This window comes from Callithrix jacchus, chromosome 4, assembly GCF_049354715.1.
Source record: "Callithrix jacchus isolate 240 chromosome 4, calJac240_pri, whole genome shotgun sequence".
NCBI lineage: Eukaryota > Metazoa > Chordata > Mammalia > Primates > Cebidae > Callithrix > Callithrix jacchus.
Window position 1 is genome coordinate 169380530 of NC_133505.1, and position 18895 is coordinate 169399424.

General features: G+C 43.3%; 1 protein-coding gene and 1 long non-coding RNA gene across 5 annotated transcripts in view; both read left to right on the forward strand.

Annotated features, from left to right (window-relative positions):
- PACRG (parkin coregulated) overlaps positions 1–18895 on the forward strand; it is a 592113-nt gene that overhangs the window by 112979 nt on the left and 460239 nt on the right. The gene's annotated exons all lie outside the window — the stretch shown is intronic.
- LOC118153133 (uncharacterized) lies at positions 13738–18544 on the forward strand. The gene is made up of 3 exons (XR_004742427.3): positions 13738–13876; positions 16366–17074; positions 17107–18544. It is a non-coding gene; the product is annotated as an uncharacterized LOC118153133 (long non-coding RNA).

The window sequence follows — 18895 nt, forward strand, 5'->3', positions numbered from 1 at the left end:
CTACTGTGGTACAGCTGCCTGCAGTATTCAGCACAATCACGTGCTGTACAGGTTTGTAGCCTAACAGCAAGAGGCCACGCCGTAGAACCTAGGTGTGTAGCAGGCCATCCCATCAAGGTTTGTGTAAATAGACTCTCTCTATGATGTTTTCACAAAAACAAAATCACCCAAGGACACACTTCTCAGACTGTATCACTGTCGTTAAGTGATACATCACTATAGAAAGCAGTAAAAAGTAACTTAAAATAGTGCAGAATTGTATTTTGGAAATGATAAATCTAAACCCTGCCTCACAATCAGCCACAAAATTAGTAGATAAAATTAGACATCAAAATTATTATATCAGAAATCTAAATTCTGTTTAATTAGTGGGCATATTTTTGAAATGTATTTTGCTTTATAAAATTATTGTAACATCATAAACATATGCATTTGTTTAATTTCTTTCTTTTTTAAAAATTAGAGATGAGGGTCTCACTATGTTAGGAAGGCTGGATTCAAACTCCTGGGCTCAAGTGATCCTCCCACTTTAGCCTCCCGAGTAGCTGGGACTACAGGAGCATCTGTATCTTAATGTAAATCCGATAAGAGTTTTACAGCAGGTCAAATGAAAACATACTAAATATTGTACTGAAGGAGTAATGGAATATTTAAAGGATATTTAAATAGCTGGCCTTAGCATATCTTTGAAAGAACACATGATCCAGTCCAGATTCTGACAGAAAGCTACCATTGTCCCTGTAAGGGAGAAAACTGACTTCTTCTCATTCATGGCTAAGACTCCTGTAACAAAAGACGAATTAGCAAGAACCAAAAGCATATAAATTTATCTAATGTAAGTTTCGTAAGACACAGGAAGCTTCATAAGGAAATGAGACCCAAGGAAATGGTTACTCTTGAGTGTTCTTTCTAGCAGGTTTGATGAAAGGGGACAGTTGTAGAGAAATAGCAGAGGACAAAGGAAGCTTACTTAGCAAGAGCTCTGTGTTCAGATTCTTCTCTGTGACCCTTTGTCTTCTGAGATAAGGATGTTCTTTTTCTCTGGATGTGGGAAGGGCACCCCTCACATATGAGGGTCTTATGACCGGCTTCAGGAAAGAAAGGTGGGAGAAGGTGGAAGAAGGTGAGAGAGAACTTTCTGCTTCTGCCATTTTAAAAGACGTGGCATATTTGGGGATAGTTGTCCTGACCTGTCATCACTGAATCCCTACTTTGGACTTTACTTGCACTGCCTTTTCATTCTTTTTTATTCAAATGGGATTAACGCAAACTCAATGTGGTACAGAAAGTTAATGGCAAGAAGGGCTAGTGTCTCTGCGGCTGCGGCTGCAGGACGAAGGACGAGGTCCACTCTCAGAATGCTGTCATGGTTCAGAGCCGAGGGATTTAATATTGGCTGGGCATTTTTTCCTCTTCTCCCACCCTCTTGCCCCATTCCTCACTGTATAGCAACACTGATACATTTACCTGTTTGGCTGGGCTACTTTTGATGGGCTTAAGCATCAAGTGAAGAGAGGCAACCAATCTCTAGTGTACCCACTTGAGCGGCTGGGGATCAGGGATTGAGATCTTGCACTTCTTGGGGCCCTGGGCTGGGGAAAATGGTTGAATTCGGTCAGGTGGCCAGACTGGAATCAGGTGGAGTCACTGGCAGGTTGGAAGCCCTTAGTTTTGTCCTGGCTCTCACTTTCTGTGACCTTTGCCTCCTCATACCCATTCACCCACATGGCTCCAAGGAAACAAAAAGCTCAGATCTCCCCCTGGCCTTCATCAGGAATGAGTTTCTCCGACTCTTGGCCAGCTTCCCCCCTTCAGGGCTGTGCTCTGATGTGTCAAAGCAGCCATCCTTGGCCATCCTCTATAATGGCACCCATTCTCATCCCCCTCTCTCCAGGGACACATTGACGTTTCTCTGGAGCTCAATATGATGCCTGTTCCAGACAAAAAGCTGGGATAAGAAAGACATTTTGTTTGTGGCTCTCTCTACCATCCAGTAATAGCTCCAAATGTTTTCAGACAGTAAGGATTAAAGGATGATGATCTAGTTGAAACTGCAGGCATGGTGGTGGGTAGAGGTCTGACATTAAAACGATGTTTGCTTATGAAGCGTTTAGTTGTTTGGGTGGCTTTGGTGGAGGGATCAGCTGAAAGAGATGAAGTTGGGGAGAGAGGACAGAGATATCTGAGACATTCCTTCTAGCTGCTGTTGGTATCTTCTTACTCTTTATACTTTCAACACACACATTCTCAGCTCTCCTTTATTTAGTCATGAATTTACTCATTTGTTCAAGAAACATGCGTTGAGCATCTCTGTTACTGCCATTAGTTCCAATAATATCTTCTATTTTTAATCTGCTTCATTTTTTCCTATTCTGCTTGCTATTAAAACCCACCTCTTCTGTGCACATCCGATAGATTACTGTTATTTTTCTAATGTAAATACTGTTCATTCTTTGAACCTAGACAAGTGCCACTTTCATGATAGCATTTGGAGCACAGAGGCAGGCAGGTAGGGTTTAGATGGTAAGAGGGAGACAAGCAGAGCTGAAAGGCCCTGGAACTGCCTTCAAAGCCAGTGCATACACAACCACTTATTCATTCTAAGATAGATCTTTGTGATTAAAAGTTAATGATGTTCAATTTATATTTATTGCTTTCCATTGTTTTATTAAATATTTCATTCAACAAGTACTTATTGAGCATTTATGATAAGCCAGGCACTGATTAGATGCTGTACATACAGCATTGACATTCTTGCCCTGGTAGTGCTTGAGAGTTTGAATAGGGTGAAATCATAAGAATGCCATAATATTCCTTGGGACTAGAGAAACTTGATACATTTATTTTGTTTCTTTGATTAAACTTCCTTATGTACATTCTGGGATACATATGCAGGATGTGCAGGTTTGTTACATAGGTACAAATGTGCCATGGTGGTTTGCTGCCCCTATCAACCCATCACGTAAGTATTAAGCCCAGCAAGCATCAACTATTTACCCTGATGCTCTCCCTCCCCTCGCACCTCTACTCCCCAACAGGCCCCAGTGTGCGTTATTTCCCTCCCTGTGTCTGTGTTTTCTCATTGTTCACCTCCAACTTGCAAGTGAGAATGTGCAGTGTTTAGGTTTTCTGTTCCTGAGTTAGTTTGCCAAGAATAATGGCTTCCAGCTTCATCCATGTTCCTGCAAAGGACATGATCGTGTTCCTTTTTATGGTTACAAAGTATTCCATGGTATGTATGTACCACATTTTCTTTATCCAGTTTATCACTGATGGGCACTTGGGTTGATTCCATGTCTTTGCTGTTACACGTGCATGTGTCTTTATAACAGAATTATTAATATTCCTTTAGGCATATACCCAGTAATGGGATTGCTGGGTCAAATGAATGTCATTTCTCAAAGGCTCTAGGTCTTTGAGAAATCACCACACTGTCTTCTACAATGGTTGAAATAATTTACACTCCCACAAACAGTGTAAAAGCATTCTTATTTTTCCAGAGCCTCACCAGAATCTGTTGTTTCTTGATATTTTAATAATCGCCATTCTGACTGGCATGAGATGGCATCTCATCGTGGTTTTGATTTGCATGTCTCTAATGATCATCATGATGATGACGTTGAGCTTTTTTTCATGTTTGTTGGCCACATAAATGTCGTCTTTCGACAAGTGTTTGTTCATGTTTTTTGCCCACTTTGTAGTGGTATTGTTTGTTTTTTTAAGAAAAGAAATTTTTAATCAATCATTTTTCTTGAAATCTAAATATACCTTGTTAGTATTCTAATCTATGTGGACTGGTTATTTCTAAATTGTACTTTTAATAATTAAATGATCTTAAATAAAATTCTTGCTATATTTTGTTTAAAATTGTTTTCATGATTAGCTTTTGTTACTGGTATTTATAAATTCTAAACAACTTGTAGCACATCTATTATATTCTTTAGCTCCTGCTGGGATTTGCTGTGTAAAAGACAGTGGGAACAATGTAGCTCACATTATTCTGATAATTAACATCTGTGAAGGACAAGCTTCTGCATAAATTTTTCCCGTAGTGGGAGAAAGTGAATAGAAACAGAATGATGCATTGTGAGCTATGGTTTTAATATTTAAAATATTTTTCTCTTAGGAACTGAACCTCTAGCTTCTGCACATAAAAGCAGTCTTCTTTTTTTTTTAAAATTTTTTGCCCAAATAAATAAAGATGATTCCAAATAAACTATTATATTTTGTTTGATATCTTCCTTTCTACTCAACAAAATCAATGATTTGCTATTTGAACAGCTTTTCAAGCAATTCCTCTATTTCATTTTTTAAAATCATTTTTATATAATTTATAAAATGAAGATGTAATTAACATTTGTTACAAGGAATGATGCCATCTTGATTTTTAAATTAAATTTCTTTTACTGGACCTTTCGTGGTGGATTCGGGCATAAGTGCAGGGTTTTAAACTTTTTCCCCTGTTGACTAATAAAGAGATGTTGAATTTTTTTCATAATTTCCAAAAGAACGGGCTCAACAGCCTTCCTGTTACTGGTGTCAAAAGATGAATTAGCTTTCTTTTGTTACCTAAAAATAGCCGTGTTGCTAACTTGATCTCAGCTCTCTTGGAAAAATGGGAATATGTCCATATTTAGGTAATATTCCTTCCAGGTATTAACATGACTTGGGTTGGGTTTGATTGTCTTTCTTCTAGTAACTGCCTCATTCAGAGAAGACATTACCCACACTTTTGGACACTTTTGATGTCTAGAGCCCTTTTATTCCCCTTACTTTGATTACTTGTTTGTGTAGATTTTTCCAGAATTGGAACATTGTTTGTATATTTTTTAAAAAACAATATGCTAATCATTTTGAAAAGACAATATGTTGTTTCTTAAATTTTTAATAATTGCCATCTGACTGGCATGAGATGGTATCTCATTGTGGTTTTGATTCTCATTCTGTAATGATCAGTGATGTTGAACCTTGTTTCATATGTTTGTCGGCCATGTAAGTATCTTCTTTTGAGAATTGACTATTCATGTCTTTTGCCCACTTTTTAGTGGGATTGCAATTTTTGAAAATGTACTTAAAAAAACCAAAATGCTAAATAATGTGAATTTTTAGGACTTTTTTTCATTATAACAGTTTTATTTTTACTAATGATATTTTTATAAGTATTGATACAATCTTATTTGTGTTCTTTTCTAAAATTGTGGTAAATATCCATGATAAAAATTTACCGCCATAACCATTTTCAAGAGTACAGTTCAAGTTGCGGTAAGTACATTCACATTGCTGTGCAACCAATTTTGAGCACTTTTTTCCCTTGAGACTAAAACTCTATACCAATCAAACAACTCCTCACTCCCTGCTCCCCACATCACCTGCTAACCACCATTCTGCTTTCTGTCTCTATGCAAAGGACATAATGGATTTTATAAGAGATTTTTCATGTGTGTTAGGTGCACATTTAAGTGTATTTTGTTTTTATATAGATTATTGGTAATATGGCCTCTAAATGTTAAAAAATAAGAGAAAGTTAAGTCAATTATATTTTCTACTTAGAATGCTTAGCAGCCACAGAGAGTTAAGTAAAAAAACTGGTCGGCGCTGTTTACAATAGCAAAGACCTGGAACCAACCCAAATGCCCATTGATGATAGACTGGACAGGAAAAATGTGGCATATATACACCATGGAATACTATGCAGCCATCAAAAACGATGAGTTCGTTTCCTTTGTAGGGACATGGATGAACCTGGAGACCATCGTTCCCAGCAAACTGACACAAGAACAGAAAATGAAATACCACATGTTCTCACTCAGAGGTGGGTGATGAACAATGAGAACACATGGACACAGAGAGGGGAGCACTACACACTGGGGTCTGTTAGGGGGAATAGGGGAGGGACAGCAGGGGGTGGGGAGTTGGGGAGAGATAGCATGGGGAGAAAGCCAGATATAGGTGAAGGGGAGGAAGGCAGCAAATCACACTGCCACGTGTGTACCTATGCAACAATCTTGCATGTTCTTCACATGTACCCCAAAACCTAAAATTCAATTAAAAAAAAAGAAAAGAAAACAGTACCTGTGTTACAAAATTATCACAACATACAAAATACATATAATTTAATTAGAAATTAAAGTATCAGTGTAAAAAGATATTTTAAAACCCAGTTTCAAACATCCTATATGTTGTATAACATTGTGCACACTGTTTAATGGATGCAGATACAAAAGGTTATAAAACCTTTAAAAATGATATGTTGTTTTAGTCCAGTTGAATCATGTACCTGCCGTTTCCCAAATATGCTGTTTAATATCCCTTATGCCAATATGCACGTGTGTGTGTGTTTGTATTCGGTTCACACTTTTACCTGCAAAGACCCTGTTTCTGACATCCTTATGAAAACATGGAATTCTTTGATTTGAAAAAAATTTGATAATTGCAAAAGGTATCTAGTTATACCTCAAGAACATTGGCCTCTCTGTATAGCCTTTGCCAAAAATGCTCCTTAAAGCTGCTGTCATGTATCTGAATGTAGGTTCTATTATATTTCCATCTAGGCCTTTTTGCTATTATCATTCGTGTGTTACTTTGTGACATATTGAAACCCAGAAGGTGCCATTTCATGTTAAAGAGCGTAATCAGGGCTTATCACGTCTTGATGGGAATCCAAAATTTGGTTCTAATGTGAAACTTAGTAATAAAGTTTGAAACCAAAGGAGTTTTCCGGGCTTACATAAACTATTTATTACCCTTTATTTTGGCATATTAAGTTAACATAAAATATAAGAGTAACTTAGATGCACATGCTTACTTATATTTTAACTGTACTGCTTGGCATCATTCAGCCCTGTTTCAAGTACTTAACTCAATGCTTTTTTGATTATTCTTTTTCATTTTCCCATTTCCTTCCATTGTCTGATGCTTGGAATAAATTATACAAGCTAAACTGTATTATTTTTTCATTATCTTAGTCTTTCTTTTCTGATGATGAATATGCTTAAGAAATGCCTATTCAATAAAGCATTGTTTCATCAGTTATTCCTGTCTGATTTAATATGCAAAATACACATGAAGTATTACAAAAGAGAATCTTTACATTAAATTATATTCCGTTTGCCACTTGTCATCCTTTCATAATTATTTAAAGCGAATTCCATTTCTAAAAAGAAGATATAATATGATCTGGTCTTTCTGCCGACTCTTTTTATTGCTATTTGTAATTGAGTAATAGCGAGGGAGGCACTGTCTTGAGTCACTGGAACATACTAGGAAATCATTCTTTGATACACACCTTCAAGCATAAGAAGATAAACAAATAGCAAATAGTAAATGTTAAAATATCTGCAATTTTCAACCATAAATTTATTTTACAAATATTTATTTAATTATATATCTTAAAATGCATGTTTGATCATGCATCTTGACAAAGAAAAACCCAGGGGTTTGTGAAATTCTATCCTAAGCAGAGAAAGTCTGTGTTTTTTGCTGTGTGGTGTTATAGATTACACAGGTAGCATATGCTTTTTTAAATTATCTGCTGTCATCTGTGTGAACTTGTTGTTGAGGAAATGAAAATTAACTTGGGTGTTACATTCTAACACTGGACACAATTCAACAAAAAATAATAACTTACTCCAACTTTTCAACTGTTTTCAGGTCTTCTGTTACAAATTGTAGTGAAAAGTATTATATGATTTCTGTGAAGTTCGTAAGTAAAATTATTCTTTCCAGTGGGAAAAAGTGATTAAAAATAACTTTTTCTTCCTCTCTTTTCTTTTGTTTTGGTCGATTTTCCATCCCAGATCCTGCTCTGTCTCCTTTTGCTTTACTGTTATTAAATACTTCTCTGCCCTATATCTTGAATTCTGATATATTTTTGCATGGCTTTCAGGTTATATTTGACTTTAACATGATTTTTGTATATTTTTTTATTTCTTTTTGGTAATAATACATTCATTGTGCAGTATTTTGAATGGGAAAGAGAAATAATTACTTTTTCTCTTTATTCCTTTGAATTTTCATTATTTCTTTCAATTTATAAATCTTTATAACTTAGGCTTTCTCCTCTTTCTTTTTCTCAATTGGGTTATGTTTTCATTTCCTGGATCTAGCTTGGTACAGGGGTAGTCAGAGGGCTGATTTCAGAGAGGCAGAAGCCTCCTTCTCTTGCAGTTCTCCTCAGTATTCATAACTGTTGCGTGATGCATTGGCCCAGAGGGGTGAGGTAGGAACACTCATCTGAACATTTCCCTTTCTTTCCTCTTCCGCTTTCCATGATCGCTCAGGCTGAGGGATTCCGCTTTCTGGTTTCTACCACTTTTACATCATGCAGTCCCTTTCTGCTACTCAAAAGTGCTAAAGAGTGGAGGTGGAGGAAGAGCGCGATGTCATTTAGGATGAAGATTCATTATCTTATACTTCTGTCTGCTTCATTTCTCTGGATATAATTATTTTTATGCCTTCAATCTTTCTCTTTTAGTCACATCTCTTCTTGGTTTTTTTTTTTTGTATTTTTCATTTGATTTTAAAAAGTGTTTTCTTGCCGTATAGGGGATGGGTTCATGCAAAATAATTCTTACAAATTGTGCTGTAAAATTTTATTCAAAGATTATCATGAACAAAGTATTCCAGAATATTGAGAAGAAAACCAGAAAACTTCTAGACCATCTTTCTGTCTTCACGTATAAAATTAATATTCAGATATTAGTTTGGGGATTTTTCACAATGTTACAAAGCCTGTGAGTAGCCCTAATAGAGCTAGAACTTAGGTCTGCTATATCCAGTCCCTTCTTTCTATTATAGTACTAAAACTATTGAAGCTAAATGTTAAAGACTCATACATTTCTTTAATGAAAATTTAAGTAATTTTTAACAACGGTTGAGCTGATTCAGAGATGGAAATGTAAATAGTTGGATGTAATCTGAAGGGAATAATGTGAGATAAGATTAAGTGGAAAGGCAGAGGCTGGACTGTGAGGAACCCAGACTGGCAATCTGAGGTAGCTCGTTGTCCTGTGTAGATAGTTGGGGAGATGATAAAGAAGGAAATTAATGTTTATTAAGCTCTATGTTTTAGGCACCACATTTTGTGAATCAAGTATTTTATTAAAGAACACTGAGTATATATGTAACATGAGGTGCTGATAAAGAGTATTTGGGTTGTCATCAGCTTGCATGCTGAAGGACTCTAAGAGCTGTCTCAACAATCCACACATTACATGATAAGGAGTTGGAGTGGAAAGATGGTGGAAGAGGAGATAGAATTGGCAAATAATAGAATACTAGTTATCAAAAAAAGGGAGACATAAAAGGTGAATTCACAATGCTAGTAACAGAGGATGGGATGCAAGTAATCGACGTCTTTTAAGCAAGAGCAAAATAAAATCTCATAATTTTTCGTTGGATTTGACAGAATAATCCTGACAATTTATCTGGAAAAATTAACGAGCAAAGAAATCAAATGACATTTTCCAATAAGTTAATAAAAGGAGGACTTATCTCAATTAGGTTTCAACAGATTTTAGAAAGGAAACAGAACTGGGGCAAACTTCAGTTATCTCTGAAGGAGTATATACACATCGGCTAGTCACAAACCTCACCACAGGTTTTAAAAACTACGGGGGCGTCACACAACAGCAAGGAAGGCTAAACCGTCGTCAAAGGCATCTGGAAACAGGATAATGACTTGGAAGGAAACAAGAGGTCGTTAGCATTCCCTTTGCCACATGCTTAAATAAGTTTTAGGTGATTTTGAAAATAAATACAAAGAGTCAAGGTAGAGAAAATAAAGAGTATTTTCTTATTAAAAGATATGTCATATTTATTTTAGAAAAATTAGATAATATAGAAAAATGTAGGCAAGGAGGAAGAGAGATTTCAACCAGAAGGAACCAATGTTAATATTTTGGCATATTTTCTTCCACACTATTCTTTCCTATCTTAGTTGACTTATTGTTACATAATTTTATATCAACATAAGTATTTTTTCAGGTATGGCAGTTTATGCTAACTGCCATAGCAAAAAAAATCCTCTGAATCTCAGTGGCTTGTCATAGGAATGATCACCTGTCACTCGCCTGTCAGTCTAGTGTGTCATGGACAGGCCTCTGCTCCAGGCAGTCATTCAGGGACCTAAGTTACTTTGATTCTCCTCCTGAATCCTCTCCCGTGTCCTTTTTCCACAGATGTGGGAAGAGAATATGTAGACCATTATGAGGGATGTTTATGGTCCCAGGCTAGAAATTACATTCTTCACTTTCATTTACTTTTCGTTGATCAGAAATCTGCCAATCATATAGCCATGAATAGCTTCAGAGGAGGCTGGGAAATACAGTCCAGCTGCGTACCTCCCTCCACAGAAAAGGGAAACTGTCTGAACAATTGGTCTCTCCCACACTAGTTATTAGAACCCCCTTATTAACATCATTTTTGAGGCTGCATAACATTCAGTGACCTAGGTGAATTTTCAATTGCATAAGCATTCCCTTTTGTTGAATATAACATTTTTATAAGCTGTCACCATTAACACTTGGTGTTTTTCATTTCTTATTGATCACGATTCTTCATTGTCTGCTGTTCAACATCTTAAAATGGTTATTTCTTGTATTTTCTCCAGTTTATGGTTATTTATATAACATGAAGGCTAGTTCAGTACCAGTGACTCCATTATGGCTAGAAGCAGAAGTCCATTATGATGCTGTTATGATTATTTTTTAGTGTACTGTTTTACCTCATCCTTGTGTAAGTAGTTTTGTTTATTAATCCAAGTTGAGTCTATCTACTATTGTAGCGTTATAAAGCTGATGTACTCTTTGTCAAATAATCTCACATCTTGGGTTCTAGAGGAAATGATGTAAATGAAGGTAAACTATGTGAAAAGTTTCATTTTTAGAATGAAATTTCAAAGCAGCCCTAATAGCCATCATAGGTAATAGTTAAATAATACTAAATTCACTTGATAAGATATATTACAATTTTGCAGACTAGAAATGTAAAAATACTTCAGACAATATTCTAGGTTAAAAGACAAACAAAACCCCACTGTATATAAAATGGTATATTCCAAAATTAAACCTATGTAAAACATACTCACGTGTCAAAACGGTGAGCAAGAATTCCCCATGCTTGCAAAATTCATTGCAGTATGACAACAAGTATCATCTTGGTGGGTTTTTTTTTTTTTTTTGGTTGGGGGAGGAGTTCCATACTTTTTGGTAAAGTTTATTATTTATATAATTAAAAGTAATGTTTACTAGAGAGATAAAATATTTGCTAAAAATTTTCAAGTATATAAATTTTTGGACATTTCCTGCATATATTGGTCATTAAAACCTCCTGGGATCAGTGTTGACTTAGCTAAACTTTGACTTTTTCTCATTATCTCAAGAAAATGTGGCTTGCTGTCACCTATAATATTTGTGACATCACATCACTGCAGACTTCATGCCAGTATTCTTTCTCAGAGGCTTAGGACTCATAGCCTATGTGATCTGCTTAGCTTCATTAAAAGTATTTTCTTGAATCACATGTTTACAGTTTAATAGAAATGTCTTAATTTACCTCCAGCTGTTAAAATAATTGCCAGTTTGCATCTTTCAATCTCTGAATTTTCATTTGCATATTATCATATGCTACCTAATGTTTTATACCCTGTGTTTTACTAACTATCACCTTAAGATCATTTCCCAGTGTCGCTAGAGAGTTGCTGTGTTTAACATGGGTGTTCTCAGGGTAGTAAATGCCAAGACAAGATGAAACATGCAGGAGGAGTGGAGGGTAAGGCTCTGGGAGAGGAGGGAGGGAGTCCAAGAGAGGGTGGGGAGCCGGTAACCTGGTTCGGGTCTGACCTCAGCGAAGGGGAGGGAAGGAAGGAAGCTGGATGAAACACCATGGCCTGCACTGCATCTCTAAGGGGAGCTGGGCAGGGCTGACAGGAGCCTTAGAGCCACAGTGGCCTGTCAGAGAATCCCACATCTCCAGGAGGGGACCTGTTTCATAGCACTGACAGATTCAGTCACTGCTGGGAGCAGCCCTGGGGGAGCATGGCCTCATAGGAACGCAAGGAGATTTGACAGCACAGAGCCGGGTCCAGGTCAGTTACATTCCCTGCAGTCACAGATAGGATACGGGAAACGCATTCTCATAGCCCCCACACTTTGTAAAAATCATCTTCAGTGCACCTAACATCCTGTCTTAAAGCTATTCCATGTTACATGTAATTCTTCTGAGTAAGCCAGAAACTCCGAATCTTCCTTCATGACGTTCTCTCTCCCTTACCTTCACAGCCAAACCATCACCAAGCCAAAAGAATTTTGTCTCTTCCATCCCTCTTAGCTCTGACGTTTTATATTCATCTTTAGTAGGGAGAATCTGATAACAACCAATCCCCAAGTCATATCTTGCCTTTTTAGATCACCCATGTCACCCTCCAGTGGCTATTTTATCATACTGACAGAGTAATTGAGGACAGAAGGCACCGTATTTATCCCTACCCTTTTCATCCACTTTTGGCTTTTCATAGCCTTTTAGCTGGTGTGAAATAATCTCTGCATTGCCTATAGTGCCTTAATTCACATCATGCTCCCTATTGTTCTCTGTTCTCTGCACACTGTCCACTGTGTCTCCCACACTGACGACTGTGCTCCCCACACTGACAATCATGCTCCCTACACTGACCGCTGTACTCCCCACACTGACCACTGTTCTCCCACACTGACTGCTGTACTCCCCACACTGACCACTGTTCTCCCACACTGACCATTGTGCTCCCCACACTGACCGCTGTGCTCCCCACACTGTCCGATGTGCTCCCCACACTGACGAATGTGCTCCCCACAGTGACAAATGTGCTCCTCACACTAACTATAGTTCTCCCCACACTGACTGCTATGCTCCCCTGGTGACTGCTGTGCTCCCCACACTAACCAAAGTGCTCCCCACACTGTGGTGCTCCCCACAGACTGCCACACTCCCTATATTGTCCACCGTGCTCCCCACACTGTCCAAAGTGCTCCCCACACTGACCCCAGGGCGTCACCCACTGAGCACCTTACGGGTCCATCCGTATCCTCCTACCTCAGCCATACTTTCACATGCTTCCTTCTTCCTAGAATGGCCCTTCTTGCTCTCTTCATCAAAGTCATTTACACACAGCTTTAAGGTCACAGCTTGGGAGAACCTTATTCTGGGAACCCTCCTTGACACTGTTGAAGTCAAATTCCCTGCTTGTGGCCTCTTGCAGGCCACATTTCTCGTCTTATAGTGTTTACTGTAACTTCAGTTTCCCCTTTTTGGGGATTTTTATGTTACTATACTTTGTAATATTCTGCGATGCCCATGATACTCTGCTATGAGGACAGTGCCTCCTGTTTAATTTTGCTCAGCAACAACGTCGAGTATGTGCATTGTTGAGTGGATGAGGGGCCTCAGTATAAAGATATAAGCTGAGATACAGGTATGTGAACAGTTACAGCTGGAGGTGGAGAATGGACGTGGTCCCCAAGGTAAAAAGGGCAGGGAGGAAACGTCACCCGAGGTGAACACCTGTGCCCTGCGTTCACTTAGGGAAGATAGAGCGCATTTGAAGGCACAGAGCTGCCAACATGAGCATGCATTGCCAGAGTCACAAGCGGTTCTGAGTAACTTGAGCAAGGAGCTACTGGGGGCGGGGCTCAGGAGGAGGACAGAAATAGAAAGAAACCAGACCATGAAGTATTTTATATCCACGTTGAGTGATTTGGACTTGAGACCTGAACGGTTTTAAGGAGGAAGAGGCCTGAGCGGATTTGCCTTTTGGAAAGATCATTCTGTCAGGGATCGGGAGGAGAAATTGGAGGGGCAGACCAGAGCCAAGAAGCCCCTAGGCTGCTCCTTAGTGACCCCGGTAGGAGTGAGGACAGCCGGATCTACCGTGTCGGGAAAGGGAAACTCCAGAGGGTGCAGCGGCAGCATAATCACAGAGCTGGAGGCTGTGGCCCGGGAGAGGACAGGAGGCGGGAGGCAGGGGACGGAGCCTGGGGGAGGACAGGAGGTGGGAGGCAGGGGTTGGAGCCTGGGGGAGGACAGGAGGTGGGAGGCAGGGCCCGGGAGAGGACAGGAGGCGGGAGGCAGGGGTCGGAGCCTGGGGGAGAGGACAGGAGGCGGGAGGCAGGGGACGGAGCCTGGGGGAGGACAGGAGGTGGGAGGCAGGGGTTGGAGCCTGGGGGAGGACAGGAGGTGGGAGGCAGGGCCCGGGAGAGGACAGGAGGCGGGAGGCAGGGGTTGGAGCCTGGGGGAGAGGACAGGAGGTGGGAGGCAGGGGACGGAGCCCGGGAGAGGACAGGAGGCGGGAGGCAGGGGACGGAGCCTGGGGGAGAGGACAGGAGGTGGGAGGCAGGGGACGGAGCCCGGGAGAGGACAGGAGGCGGGAGGCAGGGGACGGAGCCTGGGGGAGGACAGGAGGTGGGAGGCAGGGCCCGGGAGAGGACAGGAGGCGGGAGGCAGGGGTCGGAGCCTGGGGGAGGACAGGAGGTGGGAGGCAGGGCCCGGGAGAGGACAGGAGGCGGGAGGCAGGGGTCGGAGCCTGGGGGAGGACAGGAGGCGGGAGGCAGGGCCCGGGAGAGGACAGGAGGCGGGAGGCAGGGGTCGGAGCCTGGGGGAGGACAGGAGGCGGGAGGCAGGGGACGGAGCCCGGGAGAGGACAGGAGGCGGGAGGCAGGGGACGGAGCCCGGGAGAGGACAGGAGGCGGGAGGCAGGGGACGGAGCCCGGGAGAGGACAGGAGGCGGGAGGCAGGGGACGGAGCCCGGGAGAGGACAGGAGGCGGGAGGCAGGGGACGGAGCCCGGGGGAGAGGACAGGAGGCGGGAGGCAGGGGTCGGAGCCTGGGGGAGGACAGGAGGCGGGAGGCAGGGGACGGAGCCCGGGAGAGGACAGGAGGCGGGAGGCAGGGGACGGAGCCCGGGAGAGGACAGGAGGCGGGAGGCAGGGGACGGAGCCCGGGAGAGGACAGGAGGCGGGAGGCAGGGGACGGAGCCCGGGGGAGAGGACAGGAGGCGGGAGGCAGGGGTCGGAGCCCGGGGGAGAGGACAGAAGGCGGGAGGCAGGGGACGGAGCCCGGGGGAGAGGACAGGAGGCGGGAGGCAGGGGACGGAGCCCGGGAGAGGACAGGAGGCGGGAGGCAGGGGACGGAGCCCGGGGGAGAGGACAGGAGGCGGGAGGCAGGGGTCGGAGCCCGGGAGAGGACAGGAGGCGGGAGGCAGGGGACGGAGCCCGGGAGAGGACAGGAGGCGGGAGGCAGGGGACGGAGCCCGGGGGAGAGGACAGGAGGCGGGAGGCAGGGGACGGAGCCCGGGGGAGAGGACAGGAGGCGGGAGGCAGGGGTCGGAGCCCGGGGGAGAGGACAGAAGGCGGGAGGCAGGGGACGGAGCCCGGGGGAGAGGACAGAAGGCGGGAGGCAGGGGACGGAGCCCGGGGGAGGACAGGAGGCGGGAGGCAGGGGACGGAGCCCGGGGGAGAGGACAGGAGGCGGGAGGCAGGGGACGGAGCCCGGGGGAGAGGACAGGAGGCGGGAGGCAGGGGACGGAGCCCGGGGGAGGACAGGAGGCGGGAGGCAGGGGACGGAGCCCGGGGGAGAGGACAGGAGGCGGGAGGCAGGGGACGGAGCCCGGGGGAGAGGACAGGAGGCGGGAGGCAGGGGACGGAGCCCGGGGGAGGACAGGAGGCGGGAGGCAGGGGACGGAGCCCGGGGGAGAGGACAGAAGGCGGGAGGCAGGGGACGGAGCCCGGGGGAGGACAGGAGGCGGGAGGCAGGGGACGGAGCCCGGGGGAGAGGACAGGAGGCGGGAGGCAGGGGACGGAGCCCGGGGGAGAGGACAGGAGGCGGGAGGCAGGGGACGGAGCCCGGGGGAGGACAGGAGGCGGGAGGCAGGGGACGGAGCCCGGGGGAGAGGACAGAAGGCGGGAGGCAGGGGACGGAGCCCGGGGGAGGACAGGAGGCGGGAGGCAGGGGACGGAGCCCGGGGGAGAGGACAGGAGGCGGGAGGCAGGGGACGGAGCCCGGGGGAGAGGACAGGAGGCGGGAGGCAGGGGACGGAGCCCGGGGGAGAGGACAGGAGGCGGGAGGCAGGGGACGGAGCCCGGGGGAGAGGACAGGAGGCGGGAGGCAGGGGTCGGAGCCTGGGGGAGAGGACAGGAGGCGGGAGGCAGGGGTCGGAGCCTGGGGGAGGACAGGAGGCGGGAGGCAGGGGATGGAGCCCGGGAGAGGCCTTTGGATCTGGCAAGCAGTCAAATCTTAACTTTCGCTGTGAGCAACGGATCAACTTCACCTTTCCCAAAATAGCACCGGCGAGGAAACACAATGACTTCTTTAATTTTTACTGAAATGTGTCCTTCAGCTTTAAGAGGGGCACAGAATCAGGAAAGGAAAAGAGAACGTCCATCTGACTAGCTGGCCCGAAGAACACAGCCTCTGACCAGTGAACCACGGTGGGCACGGACGGACGACAGACTCGTGTTCAAAATATCACATGGGGTCTGTACACTCCTCCTAGATGAACAGATGAAGTCGGATTCAGAAATCTACAATGATAGGCTTATTATAAGCATTTTGCTTTGTGACAAGATATCAAGTAAAGCTTTATCAAACTACTTAGAATTCTTTCCAGCTTTGAAATTAAGGTAGCAGCCACCTTTATTCTTTCAAAGACTTCCCTAAGCCAGTTTTTATGAAGAAGAGGGAAATTTTGAAACACCTTATTTCCATTCTTTGTGATTTTACTTAGGATTCATGGATGGTAGCTCTGTTGCCTTAGTGTAATTTAAGGCTTATTTCATGTGAAATCAGCTGGATAATAATCACTTACTGAGCGATCTGAATGAACACCATGTGCCAGGCACTGGCCTAGATGTCAGAAATGCAGATACTTCATAGGAAATTGTCTTTGCCTTCTATATTTCAGTGACTTGGGGAAAAGGATGCATATGTGAGGTCGGTGTATACAAAAACAGGTTCAGAACAGAACTTGAGATATCCAAGTGCTATGTTGGTCAGGCTGGTCTTGAACTGCTGACCTCAGGCGATCCACCCGCCTAGGCCTCCCAAAGGTAGTCTCAGGTACTCAGGCGGCCTCCCAAAGGTAGTCTCAGGTACTCAGGAGGCTGACGCAGGAGAATTGCTTGTACCTGGGAGGCAGAGGTTGCGGTGAGCCAAGATTGCACCTTTGCACTCCAGCCTGAGCAACAAGCGAGACTCCACCTAAAAAAAAAAAAAAAAATCCAAAGTCTATGGAAGCATAAAGGAGAGAAAAACTTGAGGGGAAAGTGAGGATTTGGAACAGAGATGTTGGCAACTGAGTTGATGCCAAATGGAAACTAAAGGTTTGCAGAGAGCTACAAGAGAAGAGTTGGGGGCAGAGGAAGCAGGGTTCCAGGCAAGAGAAACTGTTGACAGCAATACCAAAATACCAAGGAAGCTGACAGTATTGGAGAACGTGTAAGCAATTTAGTATACGGGTGTGTGAACAGAGCGAAAGGATGCTTAAAAACAGAAGAGGACCCTTTAAGACAGTCGTGAAGCCTAATTTAATACACACATGTAAAGGAGTGGGGAACATCACACAAGCAGACAAGTCCATGTGCAACAAGACAAGCATGGAGACAGGAGAGAGAAAAGAACAGGAAAGGTGAAAGCATCCGAGCTTCTGAGCTGTAGTCAGCGCGCTGTTTCCTCTACTCAGGTGAGGAATGCATGCCCCATTCCCAGTGCCTGCTGCTGAGAAAGTCCCCTGCGGCACAGTGCATAGGCCGACCCCTGGCAGGGCACCCGGTTGCCAAATGGTGCACCCCCAGGGGAAGGCTGCAGAGCCCTAATTGATGACCAGCTGATACAGGTGGTCTGCTCAGGCTTTTTTGCTTGTCTGAGATTGGAGAACTTTATAACATAATAGTTCCGGTCTGTATCAATGTTGAGGCTTACTCTTCTTCAGTCGCTCTACCTACTTACTTTTATTATCTTTCTAAAAGTACAGAGATTATTAAAAACTACAATTTAGTATTTGCGGTTATTAAAACTATAGTGGCAAATTAGACTATAACTTGTCAGTTTTAGATTTTAGAAATACCTAAATATTAAGACAGATTTAAAATAGCTCAAAGAGAAAAGGCATGCCATTTACCATTTGACAGTAAATAGTAGCTAATTAATATTCTCACATTTTAATGCGGATTCTGACAACTTGACTAGTCATGAGTTTATATGTTGTTTCTTAGAACTTCATTAATAGAAAATTTGTAAGTAGCCTATTTCTATCATGACTATTCCCAAAATGCTGTTTTCTAAGGTCATGCTCAGTGCTAAGAATCCATAAATGTGCGTGTGAATAGAACCACAAAGCAGCAGCAGGAAAACCTGGGGGAAATGTTTGCTGATTGCAACTTTCAATGACTTTATCTGGGAATTTTACAGATAATATCTTTAATCACGTGCATGGTTTGTGATCTGCTAATCTCATGTGTGCAAGTAAAACCAAAGTTCATTGGATCAGTATTAAACAACCTCTTTGCATTCATAAAATATGTGTAGCTTTGTACTGAGTCTTGTTGACTTTCCTTTCTAATGCAATAGAGTAGGCAGGCATAGATTTAACCTATGATATAGTGAAATATATAATTGGTCTTCAGCCCATTTCCTGGCATACAGCTCCTAAAATCCTTAGAATCTCCAAAATGATGTCCTTTTGTATGCAAATGAATTGACAGATGGCAGTGGTAGCTTTAGAAAGGAGCCGGTCACCAGGAAGACCAAGGCATGACTAGAGTGTGGTTGGAACTTTTAGCCTGACCCTGACCTCTAGGGAGGGGAGGAGAGGGGCTGAAGGTTAAGTGGATGGCCAATGGCCAATGGTTTCATCAATCGTGACTATGAAA